This window comes from Xyrauchen texanus, chromosome 33 (genome assembly GCF_025860055.1).
Source record: "Xyrauchen texanus isolate HMW12.3.18 chromosome 33, RBS_HiC_50CHRs, whole genome shotgun sequence".
Lineage (NCBI taxonomy): Eukaryota > Metazoa > Chordata > Actinopteri > Cypriniformes > Catostomidae > Xyrauchen > Xyrauchen texanus.
The window spans coordinates 7,150,290-7,166,061 of record NC_068308.1 but is presented as its reverse complement, the minus strand read 5'-3'; positions in this window follow the sequence as shown (position 1 = coordinate 7,166,061).

The following is a 15,772-nucleotide window of genomic DNA, read 5'->3' as shown; positions in this document are numbered from 1 at the left end:
AACATCATCCAGCACCACATCAAGACCGAACACCACATTGTTCCCCTGTTTAGGGTAACCAAAAGGATTCCAACGACTTTTTATGGGACATTGGGGAAGGGTACTGCACGTACTGCACGTCTGACACAACTGGTCACCTTTGCACGTGAAATACTTGCCCGCTCTTGTGTCAGCAGTACACATACATGGCTCAGCACATGGCATGATTTGAATTGGACCCTTAGTGTCGCTTCTTCGACACAACGTCGAAGTGAGCGACAGACAGGGAACATCTAGGTTACGTATGTAACCTCCGTTCCCCGATGGAGGTAACGAGACGTTGTGACCTCCCGTCCACGTCGCTGAGCCGAGCCACTGTGGTGGCCGGACCATTTCCGGTTCCTCAGAAAATGCAAATACTGTCTGCCTAATTCCCATTGGCCTTTTTTCATAGATCAGACGCATATTCAGCGCTCAAGAGAGACCCCTAATGTCGCTTCTTCAACACAACTTCTCGTTCCCTCCATCAGGGAACGGAGGTTACATACATAACCTAGACGTTTTCAGATGCCTGTTGAAATTTTATAACGCACACAAAGAAAAATCACAAACGAGAGCTTTTTAATATAATTAATATCTCAGTTGCTTCTCTAGACAGTAATGGGGGTTGAATGGAGACCAAATGGAGACGTTCGTCTTTCCTGTTTCTCCTAAGATGCCAGTCTCTGCACGTCTCCAATTGTTTCAGATGAGATTCGCAAAATTGTCACAAACTGTGCTTATATTTGCCAAGAAACCAAAATCAAAGTCAGAGTCTTCAATATAAATAAACTTTTCATATCCAAATCAATCCCATTCTTCTGCAACAGAGTTCTGTCTTAGTTCAGTTTTTTCCATGCCATTTTCCAGTTTAAATTGCCGATGAATATTTGTTAGGAAAATTTTTATTTTGTGTTCTCCCGCTCCAGGCGGTCGGTTAGGAGCCCCTTCTCCCCTCGCGGTCAGCGGCCATCATCCTCTTTTAGGCGGCTGGGCTCCTCGTCCCCCGGCAGATGGCCGCGGCTGCTCCGTTGGGGTGGACGGAAGTGGCGAGAACTCTACTAGGGCGTATCCCTCCTCCTTCCCGGGTTTCGGCACCAGTGTAAAGGGATCAATGGAAAGGAGGAGGCGAGAACCGGCTTGACGATATAAATAATGGTTTAATGATAAACTTAAAAGAAGACACAAACACACACATGACGGACATGTCCGTAAAGGATCTCTCTCTCTCTCGCACGATCCCCTGCAGTCGACCTTTATCCCTCGGAGGCTTAATTAGCCTAATATGGGACCGGGTGTGTGGGATCATGACCCGGCCCTGCCCTCCGCCCTGCCACAATATATATATATATACACACACACACATTTTATTGTTGATGTAATTTTAGTGTTATTTTTCACTTAAGATTTATCTTCTCATGATGATGACGTTGCAAGCTGCAGACAGCGGGGGTGAGAGACGAGTGTCTCTGTGTTAGAGTGCGCATCAGCCGGCGGAACTTTAAATCTCTCCCGGTCTCGAATCCCGTTCAGATTGGGTCTCTTCTGCGACTGGTTGAAGCAGCTCTGACCGCACAGAGAATGACAGTTTTGGAGTTGTGCTTATTTACATGTCACGCTCCCATATTATATTAACTTTAATTATTAATTAAATAAAGACATATTGCCAAGCTGTGATCTGTGCTTCTGTGTTATTTTTTCTGACCACCAGGTCAGTGTCGGTCTGCTCCGCATCTATCTCCACGCTGAACACCGGAAACTCACATGACATGACCGCACGCGCCACTTCCTAAACTATGACTGACTGGTCATCTTTTATTAGCGGTGTAGAAAATGGGCAAACAGCTCTCAAAGAGAAGGGGCTGTCACGTCCACACATGCACTTATTTGTTTAATAAAATCGCAGCATTTGCCGTCATATAATCGCACATGCTGACATCGCGATTGCGATATGATTAATCGTGCAGCACTAGCTTATACAAATCCTCATTTCAGTTCTGCTGAAGATTGAAAGTCATACATGTCATACAAAGTCAAATGCTTTACTCGCATGAGAGAATTTTCATTTTTGTGTGAACTAAACTTTTTTAAGTGTACATTGACAAAAGCTGAAACTACTGAAACAAATACACATTAATAGCTAAAATTAGGAAGTGGGAGTAAATAAAGTTGTACTGCATTACAGAAAAGTGCATTCTACAGAGAACCCAGGCTTGGGAGAACAACACAAGCAGCACGCAAATGGGAATTCACAGTCAATGATGCAGTTGACCTGAAAGATCACGTGGTTATTGGTTACTTGGGAGACTTACTAATGCTTTTATTTTCCTCTAGAGCAGAGTTGGGCAACTCTGGTCCTAGAAAGCCACTCTCCTGCTGAATTGACCTCCAACCCTAATCAAACACAGCTGCCCTAAATTTTTTCAAGTAATCCTGGAGATCTTCATTGATTTATTCAGGTATATTAGATTAGGGTTGGAGCTAAATTCTTCAGGACAGTGACTCTCCAGGGCTGGATTTGGCCACTCCTGACCTAGAGGATAATAAGGACTGTACAGTATTTGTTTCTTTCTTTCTTGTCACAGTTATTTCAGTTTTATGATTGTGCTGTAATTCTTTGGTAAGCTACACTGACATCAGTTCTTACTTTGGCATACAGTTATTTTGTTTAAAATGCATGTACAATTTGATATACCTACCCCTTTTAAGCTGCTTTTAAGAGCCATTTTGAATGTATGTAACATTATTTTTCTGTCCAAGGATCCTTAAAAAGTCTTAAAATGCATTGAATAAAAAAAATAAGGCCTTAATTGGTAATAAATATCTTAAATCAATCTTTAAAAAGTCTTAAAAATGCTAGACATGGGAGGTAGGATTTTATTAATATTTTTTTTCCCCGACATTGCAATTTAAAATCTCAAAATTGATAACATAAATTTTTAGGGATTAAACCTCCGGGCGCCTCTTAGGAATCTGATAATTAAGTCGTGCTTACCCAAAGACTTGCCGTTTACTGTGTTATGGTGGGCCACGGAGGTTACAGAGGTCTGGGTGCGGACGCCAGAGAAAGCCCGTCCCTGAGAAAGAAGGTCCTTCCTCAGGGGGATTTGCCATGGAGGGGCTGTCGCGAGGAGTACGAGATCCAAGAACCAAGTCCGAGTGGGCCAATAGGGAGCCACTAGAATTACTTCTAACCACTAGAATAGTTCCCCATCCTTCCTGACGTTGCACAGCACCTGTGCAAGTAGGCTCACTGGGGAAAATGCGTACTTGCGCAAGCCCGCAGGCCAGCTGTGTGCCAAAGCGTCTGCCCCAAGGGGAGCCTCCGTTCGGGCGTACCACAGCAGGCAGTGGGAGGTTTCTCGGGAGGCGAACAGGTCTACCTGGGCCTTGCCAAACCGTTCCCAAATCAGCTGGACCGACTGGGATTGAAGCCTCCATTCTCCACTGGGCAAGCGTTGTCGTGATAGCACGTCCGCTCCACGTTGAGGTTGCCCGGGATGTGGCTTGAGTCGCTGCTGGCTCCAAGGGATGAGTCGACGGGCGAACTGTGACATGTGGCGGGAGCGTACACCGCCTTGGCGATTTATGTACGCTACCGTGGTTGTGCTGTCTGATTGGATCAAGACGTGTTTGCCCTGAATTAGTGGGAGAAACCTCCGCAGGGCAAAAAGTACAGCAAACAACTCTAGGCAGTTGATGTGCCAGCACAGCGGGGCCCCTTTCCAAAGGGGTTGGAAACAGTCGTACTGACGTACTGGTGTAGTAGCAGAAGAAATCTGGTAAAATGGATGACAAAATTGTTGTAGCTATGTGTGGGCACCCAGAATTACAGAGACCGGATGAAAAAAGACATCACTTGGAGGAAAGTGAGAGAGGAAGTTGGACTACCTGGTAAGTTCTGAAAATATGTGCATCTACTTGATTCCAGCGATTGGTTGTACTTTACTATGAACCAAGTTGTAGCAGCCCCTCTTCCTGTCCTTTTCCGGAAGAGAAGGGACAATACACGCAGGTCCGCGTTACTCGTGCGAACGCGAGTTTAAACACACATTTGTAATCCAGCGGTCAAACTTGCACGAGCAATGCTAGGCGAAATTGTTCTTCACGTTGTATGTGAACGCACAAGTGTGCTTTTTTACAGATCATTCATGATTATGTTGTTTTATGTTATTGTTTCCATGTGTTCCACTCTAGAAAGTGTTAAAAAATTTAAACATTTGATGTAGATCATCTAACATTTTAACTGGACTATAAAAGTCATGTTTTATGTTACAATAAACATTTTGGTAAAATTGTCCTTAACCCTAAGTAATTTTGTTATTGTAAAATATGGTCTTAAATTTCATTCCGAGTGGCATTAAAAAGTCTTAAGAAGTCTCAAATCTAAATCTTGCCTTAAGCTGTAGGAAACCTGTGTCAAATGTTTCTGCATTTATTTATTTTGTATTATATTTTATACATTATTTATATTGGGACAATGAGAAATAAACAATTCAGTCAACTATAAAGAAAAAAATGTGGACCTCAAAAACTAAAAATTTTATAGTGATTTGTTGCATTTACATTTTTCAATTGGCACAAATAAAATTCTGTGAATTGTATGATATGTGCATTAAGTTTAAATGGCCCTGAGTAATGTAAGTGGATTGTAGGGCGGTGTTTAGGCTGGGATGCATAATGCTGTATCTGATCTGCTTCCTCTATTAGCAGCAATTGAAGAGCATTTGGATAAAGCAAGTAGCATTTGGCAACAAAAACAAAGTACTTCATCCTATGATGTCGTCTACTAATAATTGCACTCTTTTTGAATGAGCGGAATATGATGTGTGCAAGGAATTTCCAACCAATGGACATCCAAGCTGTGTCCTTATTGTATGTACTGTTTATTATCAAAATCACTGTTTTATGTCGAGTTTTACTATATGTTTTAAAAAAAAATTTGTGAAGAGCAATTTGATTATCTTTTGTCTCATGCGAGTGGTGTAAAAACATACTAACTTATGTGACCAGAGTGTCTGCATGGCACATCTTTGTTATGTAATTTGTAATACAATTTGTAGTTAATGTACTATTTGAAAAATAAAGTAAAAATAGATCAAATAATTTAATTTGATCTCAGTATTGCTTTACCCTTACAAGAAATATGGTAAAGTGATGGGGTCATATGGTAATGCTATGGTACTCTGATAGACTTTAGGCCTTTACAATGGTACTGATGAATTACTTTGTTCACATGTCCCACCGTATTTACATGGAACTCCACATTAAATATACTATATGTAAAAAAAAAATTTTCTTTTTAGTTTTAGGTTTTCGTTTTTTTGTATTGTGTGTGTGTGTGTGTGTGTGTGTGTGTGTGTGTGTGTGTGAGCGTGTATTTATCACTTTGTGGGGACCAAATGTCCCCATAAGGATAGTAAAACCCGAAATTTTTGACCTTGTGGGGACATTTTGTCAGTCCCCATGAGGAAAACAGCTTATAAATCATACTAAATGATGTTTTTTGAAAATGTAAAAATGCAGAATGTTTTCTGTGAGGGTTAGGTTTAGGGGTAGGGTTAGGGTCATGGGATAGAATATATAGTTTGTACAGTATAAAAACCATTATGTCTATGGAAAGTCCCCATAAAACATGGAAACACAACGTGTGTGTGTGTGTGTGTGTGTGTGTGTGTGTGTGTGTGTGTAAATTACAAGGTTTAACCATTTTGATTGCCTTTTGTTCAGAGAGGTCTAAATTAAGTCAATGTGAAGTTCCTTACGAGAGCATATACATTTGTGAACATGAATTTAGCCAATAAAATGATAAGGTTTATCATATAAACATGGTTGTGTTTATCATTCTGATTTTCCATGGGACCAAACAATATACAGTACGTTTCATCAATATGCTTGAAGAAAAAGTCACATACATTTTGCCAAAAGTCTCACAAATGGGCAGTACCAAAACAAATCAACTGCAGTCTTAGAACATTTATTACAAAAGGTGCAGCTAACATTAATATTTTATGTTTAGTGTTAGTGTCAATTTTTAGGACAAAAGCTCCCTCTAGTGGTAAGAAAATAGCAATCCACAACATCAAACGCTTTCACGTAGTGAGATACAGTTGAACAGACGGGTTACCAGGATATCATGTTTGGGGGCATTTGGCTTGTTTGGGGGGCAAGATAAACAACTGAAAAAATCGGCGCAAAATTATACTACACACAATCTGTTTTAGTGCATAACTTTTTCTAAGCCAGGAACCCAGAGATAGGCACAGGGCCCCTATTAGACTATAGGGCTATCACATAAAAGTTAGTTAAACCAGGTCAACATTAATAATATGATGATGATATTATTATTATTTATTATTATTATTGACAGATTCATATATCAGATCACGGTGATTGCCTGGTGATGAGTGACAGGTGTTTGCTTGTGAGAAGACGTGCTACACGAGTAGGCAACCGAGACGAGAGAGTTTTTTAAATGAATCTGAAGTCACGTTTGTATAGACAAGAGGTAAATTAATTTGTTTCTTCTTCTAAGCTGTTCCAGACTTAGGTGCTACTTTTAGGGCTAAAATGCTTCGTGAATTACTCTTAGTAAAACACATTAGGAGTCTAAAGTTATGAAGCTACTTGTAGCCTCTTATAAGATTCTTTGTGAATGCGGCCCCAGGTAAAAAAGATTTATATGCTCATTTGAACTGTATGAGAACAGTATTTTAATGTTATTCTCTGGTTGTAAGTGGCTTTGGATAAAGGTGTCTGCTAAATGAATAAATGTAAATGTAAACAGTAGGCCTATATAAAAGAAAACATAACATTTTAGGCTACAGGGGGTCAGGAGACCTAGAGAGTTGAAATAAAAGCTATTTTTGTGAAACTATTAGAATTGAAATTATGATATGATTAGCAGAGGCAACATAACTTTTTTTTATTTATTTATTTATTTATTTTTATTATTATTTTACCCTTTTTGTGAACTATTGTAGTACATCCAGTGTATCCTATCTACAGGACCAGTCTGTACCTAGACTTGGCAAATTCAGAAACAAACTGATTCATGTCCAGACCTTTTGTGATTTTCTTTTCGTGTGCCAAAATGACCAAATCTCTCTTCCTTGAATGCAGCATTGATCTTCGGAGAGGGGTGAGAATGCGGCTCAAGGTAGAAAAATAACTTTCACATGCAGCGGAGGACACACCAATGATGAGTGCTGTGACATACAGCTTATGTAAAATGGGGAAGGCCTCTTTGTATTGCTGAATGCACTTGCATACTTCAGAGAGGTTAGCATCAGTGGACAGTTTATTGAGCAACATTGCTTTTGCCACAGCAATTTCATTTTGCAAGGTCATACTATTTTGCTCTGTGCCTGCAAGCACTTAAAGTGGCTTCAGGAGAGAAAGGTCAAGGAAAGATGCTGATTTTGGTAGGAGAAATGACGTTGCCCTCATTAAATCAACATTTCTTTGAGAGAACCTGGTCTCCATCTCCACAATAGCCCTATCAAGAATGTTGAACATAGCCCTTTTAAAAGTCTGATTAGGAGCAGTTTGGTCATCAGAGTCACCACCATGCCCTATTGTAGACAAGATAACACTACTGACAAGTTGTGAATTAACTATCCGTCTCCTTTTAGGTGGGTTGGTAGGCCTTCTTCCACACTGAGAGAAATGCTCCTCCCAGAATGAATTGCATCGCATCTCCTTCAGTGTGACCAGGGAAGCTCTCACCACTTCCCCTGCAGTGCACAAATCCACTGTTTGTGACTGCAGAATTGAATTGGCTGGCTTCAGCGCACCAAGCACATGCAGAAGAAACTTGCCAGTGTCAAAGAAGTTCTGTCTGTTAAGCTGGGTCAAAAGACCACATGCCTCTGTGTTAATGTCAAATGGAGCACTGTCATCCTCTGCTATCTCAGACAGAAGCCTCCTGATGACATCCTCATTGTGAACAATAGACTTGGTGACATCATAATGACTGGTCCAGCGAATTTCTAGTAGTCTTTTCAGTGTGGGTGTACTGTAACTATTTGCAACATAATGTCTGTGACAAAATGTATTCAGTGAACTGGACCAGTCAAAGAACTTCTTTGCCACAGGTTCTGCATGCATTGCATGTACCACTGCCAAATGGAGTTGGTGGTTGTAGCAGTGCACATATGGGATATCTTTACCCACTTTGTTTTGCAGCAAAGCCTGCACACCGCCCCTCACTCCAGACATGACAGAAGCCCCATCATAACACTGAGACACTAAATTGTCACCATTGTAACCCAGGTCAGACAGATTAGATAGAATTTGGTCACACACATACTCAGCATCAAGCTGATTCAATTCAATGAGGCCGATTAGGTGTTCCTCTGGGATCGAGTTGCGGACAAATCTAATGATGACTGACAAATTCTCAATGTTACACCGATCCCTGGTAACATCACTTTTAATGCAAAGGCCAGGAGAGTCGGCCTCCTCATATTTGGTCTGGATGTCTTTTAGTACCATTTTGGCAAGAGAATTATCTCGTTCTGAATCAAATTGGATGTGTATTTCGCGTTTTCGGGAATGCTTTTTGCAATCTCTGCGAGTTTAGGGTCTTTTTGGAGGGTGTAATCAAATAGCCAAATTTAAAGACCTTCCTCATCCCCACCCCCGTGATGGTGCCCACATAGAGCAAGTTCATTAACAGCCAGAAACTGAATAACTTCCCCAATACTTTTTACATAATATCTGTTTTTTTCAATGTGAGTTTGACCAAGCTGGTGAACAATGGTATTATTGGTCTCTGTCCGGCACTGGTATTCCTGCCACGCAGACATGGCTCTGGCGTCGCGCAGTGCCGGAGGCATGTTTCTGAAAACCACTGTTTTTTATCAGCGCTTTTTTCCAATTTTTGTAGCCTACTTTTGTGAATGCGTCATCTCTTTCCGAATTGGAGACACTACATTTACGGCAGGGAAAGCAAAAGCTGGCATCACGTAAGACAGAATATTCGAGCCATGGTCGAGACTGATACCAGCCCGCATTGAAACACCTGAGAGCCTGTCCAAATGGGGGCTTAGGATAGCTACTTAGCTTGGGCTGGGATGGGCTATACAAATCTAAGTCAGGGGGAACAGACACACTAGAGCTGGAGGAGGATTGTCTGTTTTGGGGAGGGCAGAATGTTGCTGGCTCCGACACAGATGCAGAGCTGGAGGATGGTGCATGTGGATTTTGTGGAGGACATGCGTTTGGAGGATTTGCCGTTGTGGATGCAACAAGGCTCTGCTCAGTGTTGGGAGCAGAGGTACTGGGCTTGTCAGAGGCAGCATGTTCACTGTTACTAGCAGGTGTGCTGAGCTCGACAGAGGCAGCTTGCATGGAGGGTGAATGACAAGGTGCCTGTTTTTTAATGAGCCACTTATGTATTTTTTTATGTTTAATAAAAACGTTTGGTTACGTATGTAACCTCCGTTCCCCGAGGGAGGGAACGACACGTTGTTTCGGAGAAGAGACACTAGGGGTCTCTCTTGAGCGCCGATATTCACCTCTGACCTATTGAAAAGGGTCAATGAGAGTTGGCAGTCAGTATTTGCATACCCCGCCCCCGCATACGGGTATTTAAGCGGGGCAAATACGGAAGTTTAGTCAGGATTTTTCTGAGGAGCCGGAAATGGTCCGGCCACAACAGTGGCTCGGTTCAGCAACATGGCGGAGGAAAGACACAACGTGTCGTTCCCTCCCTCAGGGAACGGAGGTTACATACGTAACCAAACGTTCCCCTTCTGTCGCTCTCTCCACGTTGTGTCGGAGAAGCGACACTAGGGGACCCATTCCAATCTTGCCATGCGCTGAACCGTGTACGTGAACCGCCGATACAGAGGCGGGCAGGGATTCCATCCAGTGCCACGCATCGTCCGTACCTGGCTGCACGTACCCTTCCCCAATGCCCCATAAGAACATCAGAATCCTTTTGGTTACCCTGGAAGGGGAACAAGGCGATGTTTTCCAACATGGGAACGGGCCTGCCTGGCTGGGCCTCTTTTCTCTCTATGTTTCTCGCATAGAGCAATCATGGCCGGGGCCCTTACACGCATATAGGGAAGGGGGTCTTATCCCAGACCCTGCGGAGACCACACCTGCCCTTTTTCTTGGGGAGGAAAAGTGGTAGACACGTCACACGGCCGTCTTAGAGCTTGTGTGGAAAGTATGGTGCGGTGGTAGATCCAGCCTCGAAAGGGGGGAGTTGCTACAGCACGGCGACCGAGGGAGACACGGGGGTCCGCTCGTAAGGGGACAGAACCGTGGAGTTACACACAGGGGGAGTCCGAGCAGGAGGCCTTACCTGTGGAGCACCTATACCAGTACAGGGTAGCCATTAGGGTACCTGCAGTGGCTTGGGTCGGCGAGTTCCTCCGCTGAACCGCGGACCCGGAGTGCTGGGGAGGAATCGACCAGGGGCCCGACTCGGAGTGGGGCGCCCTAGGAAGAAGGCGCACTACTTTACCTTGACGTCAGGAAAAGGGCGCTGGGCGCAAGCGATCCACCCGGCCGGTCGGTCTACGTGTTACCGAGATCTACGGGCTCGGACCTGACAAAACACGAGACGCAACCGACTCCCCGCCGGGCAGGCGTTGTCGTGATAGCGCGTCCGCTACGACGTTGAGCTTGCCGGGGATGTGAGTGGCACGCAACGAGTCGCTGCTGGCTCCATAGGAGGAGACTGCGGGCGAGTTGTGACATTTGGTGGGAGCGTACGCCGCCTTGGCGATTTATGTACGCCACCACCGCGGTGCTGTCCGATCTCATGGGGACATGTTTGTCCCGAACTAACAGGAGGAACTTCCTGAGAGCAAGAAGGACGGTCAGCAACTCCAGGCAGTTGATGTACCAACGCAGCGGGGCCCCTTTCCAACAGCCCGCTGCTGCGTGCCCGCTGCACACGGCACCCCACCCGGACCGGGAGGCGTCGGTTGTGACCAGAACGCATCAGGACACCTGCTGCAGGGGCACTCCTGCCCGTAAAAAGCAGAGGTCTGTCCAGGGTCAGAGTGTTTTGAGGCAGGCGGGGGTGATTCTTACCCGATGCGTGCCGTGGTGCCATGCTTGTCTCGGGACTCGAGTCTGGAGCCAGTGCTGGAGTGGTCTCATATGCATCAACCCCAGTGGCGCGACCGCCGCGGAGGATGCCATATGCCCCAGGAGCCTCTGGAAAAGTTTTAGAGGGACCACTGTGCCTGGCTTGAATGAAGCGAGGCAGTCCAGCACCGACTGAGCACGCTCGCTCGTGAGACGTGCTGTCATTGAACACACAGCCCGAGAAAAGAGATGCTCTGAACCGGTTGCTTGCTCTTTTCCCAGTTGACCTGAAGCCCCAAGCGGCTGAGGTGCCGGAGCACCTGGTCTCTGTGTGTGCATGGTAACTCTCGAGAGTGTGCCAGGATGAGCCAGTCGTCGAGGTAGTTGAGTATGCGGATGCCGGCTACTCGTAGCGGGGCAAGGGCCGCCTCTGCGACCTTCGTGAAGACACGAGGGGACAGAGACAGGCCGAAGGGGAGGACTTTGTACTGAAACGCCTGGCCGTCGAACGCGAACCGTAAGAAGGGTCGATGTCGTGGCAGAATTGAGACGTGGAAGTACGCGTCCTTCAGGTCTACCGCTGCGAACCAATCTAGATGCTGAGCGCCAGCCAGAATATTTCTCTGCGTGAGCATTTTGAGCGGGAGTTTTAACAAGGCCCGATTGAAAACTTCGCAGGTCCAGGATTGGTCAGTAAGCCGCCGCCTTTCTTGAGTACAATGAAGTAAGGGCTGTAGAAACCCTTCCTCATTTCAGTTGGAGGGACGGGCTCTACCACGCCCTTGGCTAAGAGGGTCGCGATTTCCGTGCGCAGGGAACTGGCATGCTCACCGTGTACTGCGGAAGCGGGCGCCCCTGAAGAGGCGGGAGCGGGCAAACTGAATTGCGTAACCGAGTCGAATGGTCCGGTGCAGCCAGCGTGATGCGTTGGGAAGCGAAAGCCATGCTTTCCAGCTCTACGCTAGGGGCACCAAAGGGACGAGTATTTTGGACGTACCCGGTGGGGCCTCGCAGCGGGGCGGAACATGTAATGCAGCGTCGGGCGGCTTCGTTGCGGCCTGAGGCTGAGGTGCTGAGAATAGACTCAAAGCACTTACCTTGCTCCGCACACCCGGCAGGGGGCGGGTTCGTGACTGAGGAGGAGGTCTGATGCTGGCGTCCTCTGGACTCGTCTGAACCGGCCAGCCGGGGGGCAGTTGAGGGCAAGCGGAAGGCGGGATCGCCGCGTCCGGTGTACCAGGACTGTCGTGATCTGAAAGCAGATTGCCATGAGAACGGCATTTGCGGGCCAGGTGACCCAGAGGCAAAGGAAATAGCTCTTTTATTGAGAATGTGGGTACCGTCAGGGGGTGTGGCAAATGAAAAAACAAAGGATTCTCCTCCCGGCCCTCCACCGGGGGACGGAGCGGTCTTACCACCTCCGGAGCTAACGTCTTCGGCTCTGGGTCGGCTGTCTCAGGAACGCTTGGGAGCCTTCCGGGTCCTAGAGGGGGTTCGTGAGACAGGGGGCGTGCGTCGCCTGCGGAGTGCTCGACGCTGGGGCTGAGAGCTGGGCCCGGGTTGAGGCGGAGCAGGAGCTGGTTTCTTCGCAGGGTTTCTTCGCACCCTCGGCGGGCAGACGGGGCAGGGCCCGTAGTGGCAGGTCTGCGGCGGGGCATGATGTGGGAGATGGCCTCCGTCTGCTTCTTCACCGCGGAGAACTGTCGGGCGAAGTCCTCGACAGTGTCACCGAAAAGGCCAATCTGGGAGACAGGTGCGTCCAGGAAGCGATTCTTGTCAGCCTCACGCATCTCGACCAGATTGAGCCAAAGATGGCGTTCCTGGACCACTAGGGTGGCCATCGTCTGTCCGAGTGCCTGCGCTGTGGCCTTCGTCGCTCTCAGGGCGAGGTCGGTCGCTGAGCGCAGTTCCTGCAGCACATCAGGATCAGGTCCACCCCCGTGCATGTTTCTGAGAGCTTTGGCCTGGTGGACTTGCAGGAGGGCCATCGCATGCAGGGCGGAGGCAGCGCGTCCAGCCGCACTGTAGGCCTTCGCGTTAAGCGAGGATGTTGTCCTACAGGGCTTGGATGGGAGTACGGGGCGACCGCGCCAGGAGGTAGGGCTACCGGGGCATAGATGTTGCGCAACTGCCCTATCGACCTGGGGAATCGCGCCGTATCCGTCAGCTCATCATGCACCTCCGGGAAAAACGGGACCGGGGGATGCGAGGCCGCGAACGGCGCGCTGCCCCCAGGAACCAATCATCCAAGGCTGTGGGGAGGATGGAGGGTTCCAATCCAACCCCACGCTCATGGCGGCCCGGGAAAGCATGTCGGACATCTGAGCGTCGGCCTCAGCCTGGGCCTGCTGGCCCGAAGGCAGCAGTCCAGGGGAGTCCTCGGCATCAGACAACGCACTCTCCGATGCAGCGGTGAGCTCATCCGCTTCGGACTCGGGAGGATAGACGGCCAGGCCGTGAGGTGAGCCGCTATCGCCGCAAGCATGGACGGGGACCAGCGAGCGTGTCGGGGAACGGGAGGTTCACGGGGGGCTAACCGGCGAAACTGCACCCGCTGCCGCCCCCAAATCGCCCCCAGCGCCAACCGCATCGTCCTCAATCCCGTGGGAAGAAGGAGCAATGAGGGGTGCAGCTGGGGTGGCTTGCCTTCTGTTGAAGGCAAGCCACGACCGCAACATGGTCATGGTCATGTTCTCGCAGTGAGAACATGAACCATCCACAAACGCCGCCTCGGTGTGATCGCGGCCCAAACACACGAGACAGCGCCTGTGGCCGTCTGAAGCAGAGAGGCTTCTACCGCATCCAGGAACGACACAGGGGCGGAAAGGCATCTTGAAAAAGACGCGTCCTTAAAAGGACGTTCAACGCTGCTGTGTTTGCTCTTTTAGAGAAATTTGCTCTTTTACAGGAAATTGCTCTTTTAATACACAGTGTGTGTGTGTGTGTCTGCGCTGTCGAAGCGCTCAGGGGCAACAATGCATGCCGTGCAAAGTACAGAGAAAGCCGCTGTTGTGCGCCATCAGATCCAACAGCAAGCAGATCGTCAGAGATACAGGAACATTCAGGGTGTGTATTCTCGCAGCAGAATGCAAACAGACCATCGGCTCCGAAGACATTTTCTGACTAAACTTCTGTATTTGCCCCGCTTAAATACCCGTATGCGTGGGCGGGGTATGCAAATACTGACTGCCAACTCTCATTGGCCCTTTTCAATAGGTCAGAGGTGAATATCGGCGCTCAAGAGAGACCCCTAGTGTCGCTTCTCCGACACAACGTGGAGAGAGCAACAGAAGGGGAACTGGTCTAATTATTACATCCAAAAGTCTACTTCATTGACTTCAGTGCCAACTTCATTGACTAGAGACTAGCAATTTAAGTGACTAGCAGGTAGCTAAGCAGCCTGAGCTAGGGTATGTTACCCAACAAATTAATAGCCTGCAAAAATGACAAAAAAAGTGCAAACAAAACTTAACTGTTCAAATACAAAACTTTCATGAAAAGTTTATAAGTACACACTAGCATTAAATGAGAAAATAACAAAGTTGTGAGCAGTGAGCCTTGTAACACGAGCTGCCAACAGATTCAAAATATATATCGTCTGTGTGCAGAGTGACTGTCTGACTGTGACTACTGCGCACTCTGGTTGTTAATGTGATCCGGCAGCAGACTGACACACACCCAATAACGGCCAATAGAAAAGCAATAGGCTACATTTTTTTTAATGAACGTTCTAGTTAGGACTGTTCGTTTTTTATTTAAGGGGCTACTGGAGGAGTTTTGAGATCTATAGTCAAAATAGACTTAGATAAATGTATTTATTTAAATACTACTATTTTTCACAGTCTCATTTTTACTTTAAGACCGGGGTAAAGCAAGGAAAACTAAAATTTACCTCAACAAGGTGGGATAATGAATGACTCTAGTCTCATTCGTGGAGGTGGAAAAACAAGTTCTTTGTGAAATGCAAGATTATTAAATGTATTAAAATTTAAATGCAAAAGAAAAGGTATGAGTCTGCTGTTTTTGTCAATTTTAAGTTTTAATTTAAAATGTTTGCGATTTTAATATAAATACATGGTTAAATATTTTTCCACTTAATTGCTCGAGCAAATTAATATATACATCTGTATAGAAGTAATGCATTGAATACATTGATTAAATTGGGTTTTAACGTGAATACGTCTATTAAAGAGTGCATATGTGTACAAAGAGAATCGCAATGCTGACAAAACTTTTTTTTTTTAAATAAAAGTTGCCGATAACTTCTGGATTTGAAATAAAAAAAATAGTGAGTATGCCTATGTGTTTCTGGTACAGTACAGCCGCGGATCAGTTAGCCTACAAAGTAACGCAGCATATGTGAAAGCATCTCGCGCTGCTTGTGCACCGCATACAGTGCACTGCACACTGCTTTCTCATCGCCGCACATTCTATCAGCTGCAGTTCTGGCGCCTCGATCAGTCCCGAAAACTCGATGTACATTCACATCATATGTTAATGCAGAGGTAGAGTTACACTCACAGGACACTGCACTTATTCGCAATCACAAAAGTTCATTGTTTGCTCGTGCTTTAAAGCTCTGCCAGGTAAACATTTCATTGGCGTTCTGTTCTGACATAATGCACTTTTTCTGAGCGCCTACGCCGAGCTCGCGCACACTGTGAAACAGCGCCAAAACTGGATTTTTGTTGTGTCAGACCTC